The sequence below is a fragment of the Hemitrygon akajei genome, chromosome 5 (assembly GCF_048418815.1).
Source record: "Hemitrygon akajei chromosome 5, sHemAka1.3, whole genome shotgun sequence".
NCBI classification, from domain to species: domain Eukaryota; kingdom Metazoa; phylum Chordata; class Chondrichthyes; order Myliobatiformes; family Dasyatidae; genus Hemitrygon; species Hemitrygon akajei.
The window spans coordinates 192,012,396-192,026,486 of record NC_133128.1 but is presented as its reverse complement, the minus strand read 5'-3'; the positions used below and the strand labels follow the sequence as shown (position 1 = coordinate 192,026,486).

The following is a 14,091-nucleotide window of genomic DNA, read 5'->3' as shown; positions in this document are numbered from 1 at the left end:
AACATGGCTTTAAGGGCCAGAAGGGCCAACTCTGCTCTGTATCTCATTAAACAAATTTTAATTATCATTTTGGTTAACCTGTCTTGGTGAGTGAGGAAAATAAGCTTTGCCAGTCTTAAATATAAAATTCCTTACCCTCTGCAAGGAAAAGGCATGTTCTTTTATTATTTGCTGAAACAACAGACAGCAGTATCTGGTGTATACATCATGTAAAGATTATTGTGTGGATATTTTTAATGTTTGTGACCATTGCAGAAAAGAAATGGTGTTTGTTCCTCCAGCAATAAATCCACTAATGCCTGCCTGAGGTGAAAGGGAAACAAGTACAGCACAGTGTGTTATTGCTCTGTCAAAGTAAATATCTGATTACCCGTGAGAAAAAATTACACAGCAGATCTGATTGCTTGAAATTTTACTTGTACACAGAGATAGATCCTAACAGAATTGCCAAATATTTCAAAAAACTTACAATGCAGTGACAACATTGAAGCATGGTAAAATATTTCTATTGAGTGCTTGTTCTGTCTTTCAGGCATTTGATTTATGTTAAGCATATTCAGCTTTTATTTTAATGAGCAGTTTCAGGTGTTTTGTCACTTCCTGTGCAGCCAGGAAGTACTAAGTGTGAAAGCACATTGGCTGGCAGGAGACCAAATGTTTATGGCAGAATTTTTTAAAAAATCGAGTCTGCAGTAACACCAAGGAGAAGGGACATCATGCCCTGACTCTCATAGTATTTTTGAATGGAGTTTGGCTGACTGTCTAGTTGATATTACAACACCTCAGCAAGGTCAGTACAGTGCTAAAGAATGAGAAGCACAAGAAAAGCAATGCAAATGAATGTGTGTTATATGATCATTTATTTTTCTTGTCATTATATGTGTTTTATTTTTAAGTTTTGAAGTGAATAGGCATGAATTTGGAGCCAGTGATTAACCTGGTTTGTGTGCTCGATGCTATATGGTCAGATGGTTCTGCACATATATTTAGTATTTGCTGGGAATATGAAAAGAGGTAGTACTCTAGTGACCTCCTGACATAGGTTCTGTAGATAGTGGAACGGCCTTGGGATATTAGGAGGTGAATGACTTGCTGCAGAATCCAAGTCTCTGACAGCTCTCATAGACACTTCAGCTATCTATCACAGGTGCTATCTATTTTACATCCAGAGTGGTATTTTGGGTGGTGGGATGGAAATAGAGGTGTAAGGTGCTCCTTCCCACTGCTAGCCTGAGAGTCACTTCTGGGCAAGGTGTAGCACCTGCTTAGCACCTCCCCACCCCAGTCAGGGTCACACGAACCCATGGGAGCAGGTGGTGGATGGTCGTATGAGCAGCTGGTGCAGATCACAAGTCCTGGTTATGTGACCACTGATGCCAGGCAGACAGTCTCTGAAGAGTATTGGTAATGGCTGGGGACACCTGTCTAGTACGGACACTGCCCAGAGGGAGGCAATGGCAAACCACTTGTGTAAAAAAAAATTCCCAAGAACAATCACAGTCATGGAAAGACCACGATTGCCCACATCATACGAAATGGTGCAGTGGTATATTGCTTGGCTGTTAATGGTCCCATAAACAGCACATCTCCTCAACATTACAAATCATGTATTGGTTCAATGGTGCTTTATCTTGGCTCTTTGTATCATTCTACAAATTGTTAGTGCTTTCCAAATTAGTTCAAAAAGTTTGCAGAGTAATATGGCTGGTATGAGTTTTGCCTTTTTCAAGTCACCTCTATGAGCAGGCTGCATTCATTCTGAGTGTGTTATTCAACACTCTCCACTGATTACAGCAGGGTTACAAGAGGGAGAGGAGGCTCTCATAGGGGAGAGTTAAGGAGACTGCAGCAATGAGCTTCAATTCATCTGGGGGCCTCCATGTCTCCTTAGTTCTTCTTATTCTTTTTAGACCTAGGCCTCTCTACAAGGAATTGATCACCCTGAATTCAGCTCGAATAGAATAGAACTTTATTGTCATTGCTCTAGACAATGAGATTGTGGTGCTACTTCAGTCTCTGCAAAGCAGATACTTACTTGCATGTGGTATGGCCCAATGTTTTAAAAATCCCATATTTACATGCAACAAGTGACTTTGAAAGCCTATAACTCCCAAATTCCATTGACAAGCCAGGGTGTAGCATTATTCAGCTGCACAACAACACTTGGGAAGAAACTGTTTTTCTGTCTTACTGTCTTGGCCAAGATGGCAGGAGATTGAAAAGACAGAGTCCAGGAAGGGATGGGACTTTAATGATGTTACAAGCACGCCATAGGCCTCAAGAGTTGTAGATTGTCTCCAGGTCCGGTAGTTGAGTCCCAGTGATGTGCTTTGTGATCTGTCTAAGAGTACTGCACTGTCATTCCCTACGTGGTGGTAGCGGTGGTGCTATATTTCCAAGCGCAGCGAGTCCCGTGTAAGTACATAGCATAAGAAATAGGAGCAGGAGTGGGCCATCTGGCCTGTGCTGCCTGCTCTGTCATTCAATAAGATCATGGCTGATCTGACCATGGACTCATTTCCACACACTTGCCTTTTCCCCATAACCCTTAATTCCCCTGCTATGCAAAAAATGTAGTGCTGAGATGTGCTAGCAGCAATGCTATATTTCCAAGTAAAGGTGGGATGTGATTTGAAGAGAAACCTTCAGATGTTGGTGTTACCATCGTCTCCTGAATTTGTCCATTTTAGTGGTAAAGGTCACAGATTTGGAAGTTGCTTTGGAGGAGTCTGGATATGTTAATACAGTATATTTTGTAGCTGCTACACACTGCAGCCATTGTCTTCTGACTGCAGAGAGAATGAAAATTTAGGTGTGGTGCCAGTCATCTGGGTTGGTTTGTCCTGCATAAGAACAAGCTTTGTGCTTGTGCTGCACATATCCAGGCGAGTAGGAATATTTGATGGAACCACTGACTTTATTGAAAAACATGGAGACGTCAGGGGGTGAACAGTGTACCAGCCGCTAGCGTACTTTTGTAGCCAGATGTGTTTTCTAGCCTGAAAAGAATACACATTCAAGACAACAAATACTTTATTGGGTCTTTAATTCCTTTATCTGCTTTTGATGTTTTAATACAGAAAGAGGGTATCAAAAAAAACAACAAAATGAACTAAAAAAAAGTTACAATCTCAGCTTAATTTCAGTCCCCACACTTGTGTTTCAACTCATTACATATGCAGTATGAAAATAACTAAAACAAAATATACAAAACCAATAAGGGTGGCAATTCTAAAAAGCAATATAAACAGCATTCAAATCCACCAACCCTGTACCTTTTACACAACATAAAAATATTAATAATACATCTCATCTTAACTAAGAGGTATACTCACTTTTGTAAACGTGCTTAATTTCCAATCGTGTATAGGTTAGATCCTGAAACAAGATCACCTCGCTCATGGTACTAGGCCGATAAGGAACTTCGCACAACTACACCATCCAGTGCCGATACCTTACTCGCAAAAATCTAAAGCATCCACAAGTAAAACTTGTCAAATTATCGATATTCTAGATTTACAAATAAGTATAAACTTATGGCATAGTTTTAAACTGCTTGGAAATAGGTACCGAGGGGATGTCAGGGGTAAGTTTTTCACAGAGAGTGGTGGGTGCGTGGAATACACTGTCGCGGTGGTGGTGGAAGCGGATACAATAGGGTTTTGAAGAAATGTGAAGAGAAAGCAGGAGATTGGGGCAGAGAGGAAAAAATGGATCTGTCATGATGAAATGGTAAAGCAGACACAGTGGGCCAAATGGCCTCATTCTGCTTCTATAGCTTATGGTCTTATTAAATTGAAGAATCTGTTGTTCAATGCAAAAACAGCTGTAATAAATGCAGTATAAGACATAAGGCAAAGGAGCAGAATGAGGCCATTTAGACCATTTAGCTCATCGAGTCTGCTCTGCCCTTCCATCAAAGCTGATTTACGTCCCTCTTGACCCCATTCTCCTGATTTCTCTTCACAAACTTTGACACCTTGATTAATCAAGAAGCTATCAACCCCTGCTTTAAATATAACCAAAGACTTGGCTTCCAAAGCCATCTGTGACAATGAATTCCAGAAATTCAGCATCAGTGCTATGATAAATCAGTTTGTAGTTGGGAAAGATTTCAATCTGAAACATCGCAATAAATTTCTGTTGTGGCCGTGGAAATAGAATTAGCCGCATGTGGAGTCAGGATCAGACCAGAACCCAGATTTAATATCACTGGCATATGTCATGAAATTTGTTGTTATGTGGCAGCAATACACAGCAATACATAATAAAAACTGTGAATTACAGTAATATATATATATATAGTGAGGTAGTGTTCACGGGTTCAATGTCCATTCAGAAATCAGATGACATGGGAAGAAACTATTCCTGAGTCATTGAGTGTATGCCGTCAGGCTTCTGTACCTCCTTCCTGATGGTAGTAATGAGAAGAGAGCAAACAGATAGAAACTGAAATTGTCTATAATAGTTATGAACTGTGCAGCAGCAATAATGAAAGTAGCTTGATTTTGGAAGGGTTATATCACTGAGTGCCAAGAAGATTCAGAAGGCATTCAAGTTTTGGACTACATTGGCTCTACCCATTCTCACAGGTGAAGAGGAGATTTGATGGTACCAGTTAGACTCCAGGGTTATAGGCTGAAGCTCAAATGAGATAGTCAAGTCAAGTCACTTTTATTGTCATTTCGACCATAACTGCTGGTACAGTACACAGTGAAAATGAGACAATGTTTTTCAGGACCATGGTGTTACATGACACAGTACAAAAACTAGACTGAACTATGTAAAAAAAATAACACAGAGAAAGCTACACTAGTCTACAGACCTACACAGGACTGTGTAAAGTGCACAAAAACAGCGCAGGTATTACAATAAATAATAAACAGGACAATAGGCAAGGTGTCAGTCCAGGCTCTGGGTATTGAGGAGTCTGATAGCTTGGGGGAAGAAACTGTTACATAGTCTGGTCGTGAGAGCCCAAATGCTTCAGAGCCTTTTCCCAGACGGCAGGGGGGAGAAGAGATTGTATGAGGGGTGCATGGGGTCTTTCATAATGCTGTTTCCTTTGCGGATGCAGCGTGTAGTGTAGATGTCCTTGATGGCGGGAAGCGAGACCCCGATGATCGTCTCAGCTCAGATGGTTATCCAAAACCATGAAATAGTTATTGTGCAACTGAGTAAGAGATGGGCTAAGTGTTTTGTGGCTTTCTGCAAAAAGACAAATCTCAAAGTTGTATATAGTTTGATAATAAATGTACTTCAAACTTTAATTGAACATAGTTTTTCACATGAGGAGGGGTACAGGAAGTAAAGCACTGGTCATGACGCATTGCACCAGTGCCGATGAAATTTGATGATAAATATGGTAAATATGATTCTTGGTCTAACTAGAAACACAAGCAATTAAATCGGAGACCATTCTGGAAAGAGCTGTTCACACGGCAGGCTATAAATGCTGGACTTGCTTAACCTGTTCAATAGTGAACAAGCGCAGCAGCTGCCACATCAGATGGCTGTAAAATTCTGTGACAGAAGGTATTGATTACAAAGCCACCTATGGAGACTACCTCAAGATTGACAAACAAACTTGTAAACCAAAGTAACAAGTTGATCTGAGAATTGAACCAGAATAACAAGCAATGCCAAAGAAAATTATGTTCTAAGACTGGGGCCTGTGCAATGTATCCTACTGAGTGATCGGAGTCACAGAGGATACTTCTATTTTGAACTTCACAAGTTTACAAAGCTTAGATGTAAGCAGTTCAGAGAAAGGTCTAATCTATTTGAACAGCAGGAGAGAACCATCACATCCTCCATGCAAAGAACTTTTAATATAGAATTTGTTCCTCCTCAGCCTAAATCAATTAACTTTGCTTAATAAGCTTCCATCTGCTACCTTGTTGATGGTTTTCCAAGTACAACAATTCTAAGCTGATCATTTATATTCATTCCTTTGAAATTTTCTGATTATTTAAATCTGTTTACTTCTTATTCAGATGCATTGTAATTGCATCCTTAATCAAAAGTTACATTTTTTCTTCATCACAGATGCTAAGCTAACTGGGCCGATACTGTTCACGTTAAGTTTTGTCTTGCTCCTTACGGATACCACATTGGTCAGTTTTCAGCTGAAATCATGGAGTTAGCTAAAATTTTCCTTTTGCTAATTGCAAATTTTATTTCTGTACACTTCGAGATTCATCTTTTCCTCATTATTCATCTCAAAAACAAATTTTTTTGCACAGTTTGTTGTCTTCCACACTCTGGATGAACATCCCAGTTGGGCAGACTTTCATTAATTCAGTTGTGGTTATTATTCTACTGTGGATTTATGGAGAATGCCCACAAGAAAGTGAATCTCAGGGTTGTATATGGTGACATATATGTGCTTCGATAATAAATTTATTTTGAACTTTGAGGTTAGTGAAGTTGGTTAGTTGTGTCTTTTTTCTGTCACTTCAATGTAGTAGAGTGGAGTGACCAAGGTTACTGTCACTGTAGAAGAAGATAAGTAGTTAAGGTCTTTTAGTGTTGGGGATTTAAAAATATATCCAGAAGAATTGCTAAAAATCAGGAAGGTTATTTAAAGAAAATCCAGTCTAATATCAGTGAGAAATGAAGGCAGCAAAACTTGAGACTAGTTACATCATAAATCAAATTGATGTATGCCTGTTGCCAGGCAATACGTAGCTGAGACATGTTTGAATACCATTTGGGGCTGTTTACACGTTCAAAATGAAGTTTATTCCTTCATGTGTTGAACATCTTAATTTAACAATGACTTGCAAAAGGCCAATCAAATGAGAAAAGAAATCCAGACTCGGAATTGGGATCAGATTTAATATCACTGGCACATGTCGTAAAATTTGTTATCTTTAAATTGAATTGAATTGACTTACATGCTTCATATATGTGAGGAGTAAAAATCTTTACATTACATCTCCATCTACATCTTCATGGCGGCAGTACAATGCAATCCATAATAATAGGGGAAAATCTGTGAATTACAGCACATATATATTAAACAGTTAAATAAATAGTGCAAAAATAGAAATAAAAAAAGCAGAGAGGTAGTGTTCATGGGTTCAATGTCATTAAGAAATCGGATAGTAGAGCAAAGAAGCTGTTCCTGTATCGTTGAGCATTAATCTTATTGCTCTGAATGTTCACAAATGTTAGGATTCCCATGGTATAAATACAATGATGCATAATTCAAACTGGCAACCGTGGAATTTATGATGGCTGGTGCAAATGCTTACCTGATGTTTACTTACAGATCATGTGTTTTCCTTTATTTTAGCATTATCTGAGAGATCATGTGCTTTTCGTCACACATGTATGATAACATTTCAATCCAAAGCACTGTCAGTAAAGCCTGATGGAGTCATTCCGTGCACTGAATTAACCGTGCTCTGTTTACATGCCATATAGAAGTTAAAATTGCAGTGATGAAAACTTCAGCAGCAAAGTGGTTATCTATATCATAGTTATCAAACCCATAACAGGAAGAACTGTTTTTCAAGTGCATTGATTAAGTAGCATTGAAATATGATGAATAATATGACTATTAGTTTTATGCTGGAGGTCTGGGGAATGCTTGCAGAATGTTAATTTTGCACTACTGTGAGAAATGACATATTGCTTAAATGATTGAAATCTTTCTTTATTTTGATCAACTACCAACATAATAAGAACCCAATATGGATACTAGAAGGTATAGTCACAGAAAAGTACAATACAGAAACAGGCCCTTCAACCCATCTTACCTGTACCAAGCCATTTAAACTGCCTAATCCCATCGACCTGTACCAGGACCATCACCTTCCATACCCGTACCATCCACGTATCTATCCAAACTTGTCTTAAACATTGAAATCAAACCCACATGCACTACTTGTGTTGTAAGCTCATTCCACATTCTCACAACACTCTGAGTGAAAAAGTTTCCCTTCATGTTCCCCTTTCACTCTTAAACCATGAAATCTGGTTGTGGTCTCACTCAAACTCAGTGGAAAAAACCTACTTGCATTTACCCTCTCTATACCCCTCATAATTTTTTATACCTCTAGCAAATTTCCTCTCAGTCTTCTAAATTCTAAGGTATCAAGTCCGAACCTGTACAATCTTTCCTTATAACTCAGGTCCTCCAGCCCTGCAACACCCAAAATGCAGGAGAAACTCGGCAGGCCAAGGAGTATCTATGGAAAAAAAGTACAGTTGATATTTCGGACTGAGACCCTTCGGCAGGATTGAAGAGAAAAAAATGATGAGTAGATTTTAAAGGTGGTGGAGGGGAGAGAAAACCACAAGGTGACAGGTGAAACTGGGAGGGGGAGGGATGAAGCAAAGAGCTGGGAAGTTGATTGGTGAAAGAGATACAGAGCTGGAGAAGGGGGAACCTAAAATGAAAAGACAGAAGGCCATGGAAGAAAGAAAAGGGGGTGGAGGAGCACCAGAGGGAGAAAAGGTGAGAGAGGGAAAAAGGGAGGGGAATGGCGGAGTTGGGGGTCATTACGGGAAGTTTAAGAAATTGACATTCATGCCTTCGGGTTGGTGGCTACCCAGACAGAATGTAAGCTGTTGTTCCTCCAACCTGAGTGTGGCCTCATTGAGACAGTAGAGGAGGCCATGGATTGACGTATTGGAATTGGAATAGGAAATAGAATGGCTACTGGAAGATCCTGCTTCTTCTGGCAGACAGAGCCTAGGTGCTCGGGGAAACAGTCTCCCAATCTACGTTGGGTCTCACTGATATTCAGGAGGACACACCCGTAGCACTGGATGAAGTATATGAACCCAACAAATTACAGGTGAAATGTCGCCTTACCTGGACAGACTGTTTGAGGCCCTGAATGGTAGTGAAGGAGAAGGTGTAGGGGCAGGTGTAGCACTTACTCAGCTTGCAAGGATCAGTGCCAGGAGGGAGGTCAGTGGGGAGGGACAAATGGACAAGTGAGTCGCATAGGGAGCGATCCCTGTGGAAAGCAGAAAATGGAGAGGAGGAAAAGATGTGCTTGCTAGTGGGACCCCATTGGAGATAGCTGAAGCTTCAGAGAATTATGTGCTAGACTGGTGGGGTGGTAGGTGAGAACAAGAGGAACCCTATCCCTGGTAGGGTGGTGGGAGGATAGGATAAGAGCAGGCATGTGTGAAATGGAAGAGACGTGATTGAGGGCAGCATTGATGGTGGAGGAAAGGAAGCCCCTTTCTTTGAAAAAGGAGGACATCCTCTTCCTGAGAGGCCCAAACCACTGACCGTACTTTTTTCCATAGATGCTGCCTGACCTGATGAGTTCCTCCAGCATTTTGTATGTGTTGCTTGGATTTCCAGCATCTGCAGATTTTCTCTTGCTGCTATTTTTTAAAATTATTTATTGATTTACGGGATGTGGGCATTGCCAGCCAAGCCATTTATTGCCCATACATAGCTGCCTTTGAGAAGGCCTTTTTGAACCTCTGCAGTGCCTGAGGTGTAGGTACACCCACAGTGCTGTTAGGGAGGGAATTTCATGATTTTGACCCTGTGACAATGAAGGTACTGCAATATGTTTCCAAGTCAGGATGGTGAGTGACTTGGAGGGGAATTTCCAAGTAGTGTTCCCAGGTATCTGCTGTTCTCGTCCTTCTAGATGATAGGGGTCGTGGGTCTGGAAGGTGCTACCTTAGGAACTTTGGTGTGTTGTTGCAGTGCATCTTGTATATAGTACACATTGCTGCAGCAGTTTGCTGATGGTGGAGGGATTGGATGCTTGTCGAAGGGGTACCAGTCAAGTGAGCAGCCTTGTACTGGATGGTGTCAAGCTTTTTGAGTGTTGATGGAGCTGCACTCATCCAGGCGAGTGGCGAGTATTCCATTACACTCCTGACCTGAGCCTTGTAGATGGTGGACAGGCTTTGCGGAGTCAGGAGGTGAGTTTCACACCGTAGGATTCCTAGCCTTTGCTTTGCTGTGGTAGCCACGGTGTTTATATGGCTAGACCAGTTCAGTTTCCTGTCAATAGTAAGCCCCAGGATGTTTATAGTAAGGGATTCAGTGATGGTGATGCCACTGAATGTCAAGGGATGATGGTTAGAGCCTCTCTTGTTCGAGCTGGTCATTGCCTGGCACTTGCATGGCTCGAATGTTATTTGCCACTTGTCAATCCAAACCTCGATATTGTCCAGGTCCTGCTGCATTTGGGTATGAACTGCTTCACTATCTAAGGAGTCATGAATGGTGCAGAACATCATGCAGTCATCTGCGAACATCCCCACTTCTGATCTTATGACGGAAGGAAGGTCATTGATGAAGAAGCTGAAGATGGTTGGTCCTAGGACAACTTGTAAATTTTCTCTGCACTCTTTCAGCCTTCTTTAAGTCTTTCCCATAGGTAGATGAACAAAACTGCCAAAATACTCTGAATTATGATGCAAAGTGTGCAAAACTGGGTTGTAAAATACCTGTATCTATAAGGTTTTCATTATTTCTGATCAATAAAAAGTAAATACTAAAAATTATGGTTTATTTGCTTGAAAAATGTCCACAGTTTTATTTAAAACTGCGGGGCATCAGTGTCAAATGTAAGCCATCAAAACGTACATGTGTTGCAGGTGGATCAAAGTGCAGAGAAATGTGCATTCTTGTACTAAGGAGATCCATAGCTGCCCTCAGCAATGAAAGGTATGGTATTTTTCCAGGAAGCAATGCATCTGCTGTCAGTCATGGTCTGAAGGCAATATATTATGCTATTGATTTTCCTGACATTTTAAAAGTATTTTGACAATCGCCACTGGAGCACTGCTATCATTTTAAAGTTTCAAGAATAGCTAGAGACCAAAAAACAATTGAGAAGGTCAGGCTGAGAAGAGGCAACTGCTAACAATGGTACAGAATTTTCTGGAAAACTTGATCTGAGCAGTGGCCTCAGCCCAAAGTATTGACTTTTGGGCCTGACTTGCTGAGTTCCTCCAGTATTTTGTGCGTGTTGCACTGGATTTCTGCATCTGGAGACTTTCTTGTATTTCTGAGTAGGAAGAACTTTGTGCAATTTTGCCATTGAAATTTCCACCTAATATCGTGCACAATTTAAAAGAAATAGCAAGTTGTACTCTGAAATGCAGTCCCCTTGTTTAGAGCCTACCAGATATTGAAAGGCCTCAATAGAGTGTATGTGAACAGGATGCTTTCTGTAGTGAGCGAGTCTAAGATCAGAGGGCACAACCTCAGAATAACCTTTTAGAACAGAGATGAGGAGGAATTTCTTTAGCCAGAGGGTGGTGAATCTGTGGAATTCATTGCCATAGACATCTGTGGAGGACAAGCCATTGGATATATTTAAAGCCATGGTTGATAAGTTCTTGATTAGTAAGGGCATGAATGGTTACTGGGAGAAAGCAGGACAATGGAGTTGAGAGGGATAAACAATCAAACATGTTTAAGTGCTGGAGTAGACTCAACAGGCTGAATGACCTAATTCTGATCCTATATCTTATGGTCTAAGAATACAGACAAGTCCCTGAAATGCCATGTAAAGGAGGAATGGTGTGAGAGGTAGAAAATAGGAATGGTTTTCCATCTTTTATGTCATGGTATTTGGTGGTCAGCATGGAGAAAGTCAGTCAATGTGCCTGGCTCTGTACTCATCTTTACTGCAATGAGAAGTTTAATTGAGAATAAACAACAGGGACATGGAAGAAGAGTCAGGGGTGAAAACTGAATAGAATGTTTTTGCTGAGAACAGCACAGGACAGCGCAATGGAGAGAATGGTCTCTTCCCATTCTGTAACAATTCTGTTGTTCCTAAATCATAGTGTACACTAAATATATCTCCATAGTATGTCAAATGTTATAAATTCATTTTGATTCTATCCAATTACGCGGATCCCGGTTAATTGGGAGACATCGGAACCAGTACATGTTGGCCCAATTAAGCAGCTGCATTAATTAGCCGATGTTTCATGGAAATACGAGGGGTGATTGATAAGTTCATGGCCTAAGGTAAAAGGAGTCAATTTTAGAAAACCTAGCACATTTATTTTTCAACATAGTCCTCTCCTACATTTACACATTTAGTCCAGCGGTCATGGAGCATACGGATCCCTTCTTTGTAGAAGTCGGCGGCTTGGACCTCCAGAAAGTGTTCACAGCAGGGGTGATTGATAAGTTCATGGCCTAAGGTAAAGGAGATGAGTTATACAGCTCTCGTTACATGCATGTGCAGTTCAATTCTTTGAGTGATTATGCAGAAAGTTTGAAGTTAATAACTCATCTCCTTCTACCCTAGGCCACGAACTTATAAATCACCCTTGTAGGTAAAGGGATTGAATAGGGCAAACTAGTATTTAACTGCGTTACATATCATGTATTCAAAATGAAATACTCTAGCAATACCTCTATAGTACTATAAAACTGTATTAGTTCCTAATAGTTATGGACAGAGGAATTCATTTGCCATTTTCTTTTGAATGTAAATGAACCAAGTCGGTGTAGACACCTGGTGCAAAAAAATAACTGTCTTCTAACAATGCTTTAGAAGATTGTATCCTCCAAATCTTCATTTTCATAGTAACATTCCAGATGATTGTCAATAACTTTGTAATTCCTAACATGGTGAAATTGTTTCATTTTCATTCCTGGCCATTTTGGACATCTCCAGGTCTGAATGCTTGAATCTACAGTCAGCAAAACAGTTCTGAATTGTCTTACTGCTTATTTCTGACCAACTATCAGTGACAAAAATCACTGCTTTTTAAACACAAACACACACAAATGATGCTACTTAAAAACAAATTTCTCTGAGCACAGTGCACGCAACTGACACTAGTTAGCGTCTTTTCAACAACCATCTCTTGGCCAATTAAGCAGCATAGTGTCCCAGCTAAGTGAACGAAAGAAGTCCCAGCTATTTTGTCAATTTAGTTTTTGTTCTTTAAGAGTTGGCCCAACTAACAGGAATCATAAGACCATGAGGTATGGGAACAGAATCAGGCCATTATGCCCATCAAGTCTGCTCTACTGTATTAAATTGTGAATGACCCTAGTTATTATACACCTTGAGCTCTTTAAATAAGCGTGTGGTTTGCAATTTTATGGATCATTGTAAGAAAGTTATGTTGGATGATGTAATCTTTTCAATCTTTTCCTGCATTTCCAAGACCTGCCGATACAATCTGTAATTGACATTAATTTTACATTTACTGTGGACAACTATTAAATGTATTCAATTTTATCTCATTATTATCTATACTGTTTGTATTGGGCATTGTTGTCTAAATAAATAAATACAAAATACCCAGAGTACATTATGAATTATAGAAAATGTAATTCTGTCCTGTGTCTAATAAAACAATTTGCCCATTAAATTGCATGCCTGTGCTAAGCACCTTATTTCTTCATTTTGGATCTTCAATGCCATTAATCTTTATAGAAAGAAATACATAAATTAAATAACTAAAAAAGTCTACAATTATTACATTTACAATTAGGCATTTTTCATTTCAGCCAAATTCATTTTCACAAACCATTAATTCTTACTGGAATATATATGAACTAAATACTTCATCTAGTTTAATTGGCTCCAAACACCGGTTCAATCATAATGATTCAGAATGTCATATCTTATGCAGATTCCATGGCTACAGTTAAATATATATCCAATATGTACAATTAAATAAGGGTGAAGGGATACTGTTGTACCAGTGTTGTACTTTAATGTTGAAGCTTATAAGATGTTTATTGGGGAATTCTGCATAAATTGGAGTAATTCAAATCCATGAATAAAGGAGAAAACTTTTAATTTGGATAATTCAGTTGCAAAAGTTTCCTTTGTGTAATTAACACTCTTCAAACATTCAGAGTTCAAAGTAAATTTTATTATCAAAGTACCTACTGTATATGTCACCATATACAGCCCTGAGATTCATTTTCCTGTGGGCACATTCAGCAGGTCTAGGGAATAGTAACTATAAAGGAATTATTGAAAGACCACCAAATTGAGGTGTTCAACCAGTGTGCAGAAGACAACAAATTGTGCAAATGCAGACGAGAAAGCAATAAGATAAATTAATAACCAATAAGTATCAAGAAGAGTACTTGAAAGTGAGTTCATTGGC

The 14,091-nt window shown here is 39.7% G+C and overlaps 1 protein-coding gene across 2 annotated transcripts in view; it reads left to right on the top strand.

The window, feature by feature from the left end:
• The window catches only part of LOC140728601 (inactive dipeptidyl peptidase 10-like), a 1,645,453-nt gene that overhangs the window by 1,455,637 nt on the left and 175,725 nt on the right, over positions 1 to 14,091 (top strand). The gene's annotated exons all lie outside the window — the stretch shown is intronic.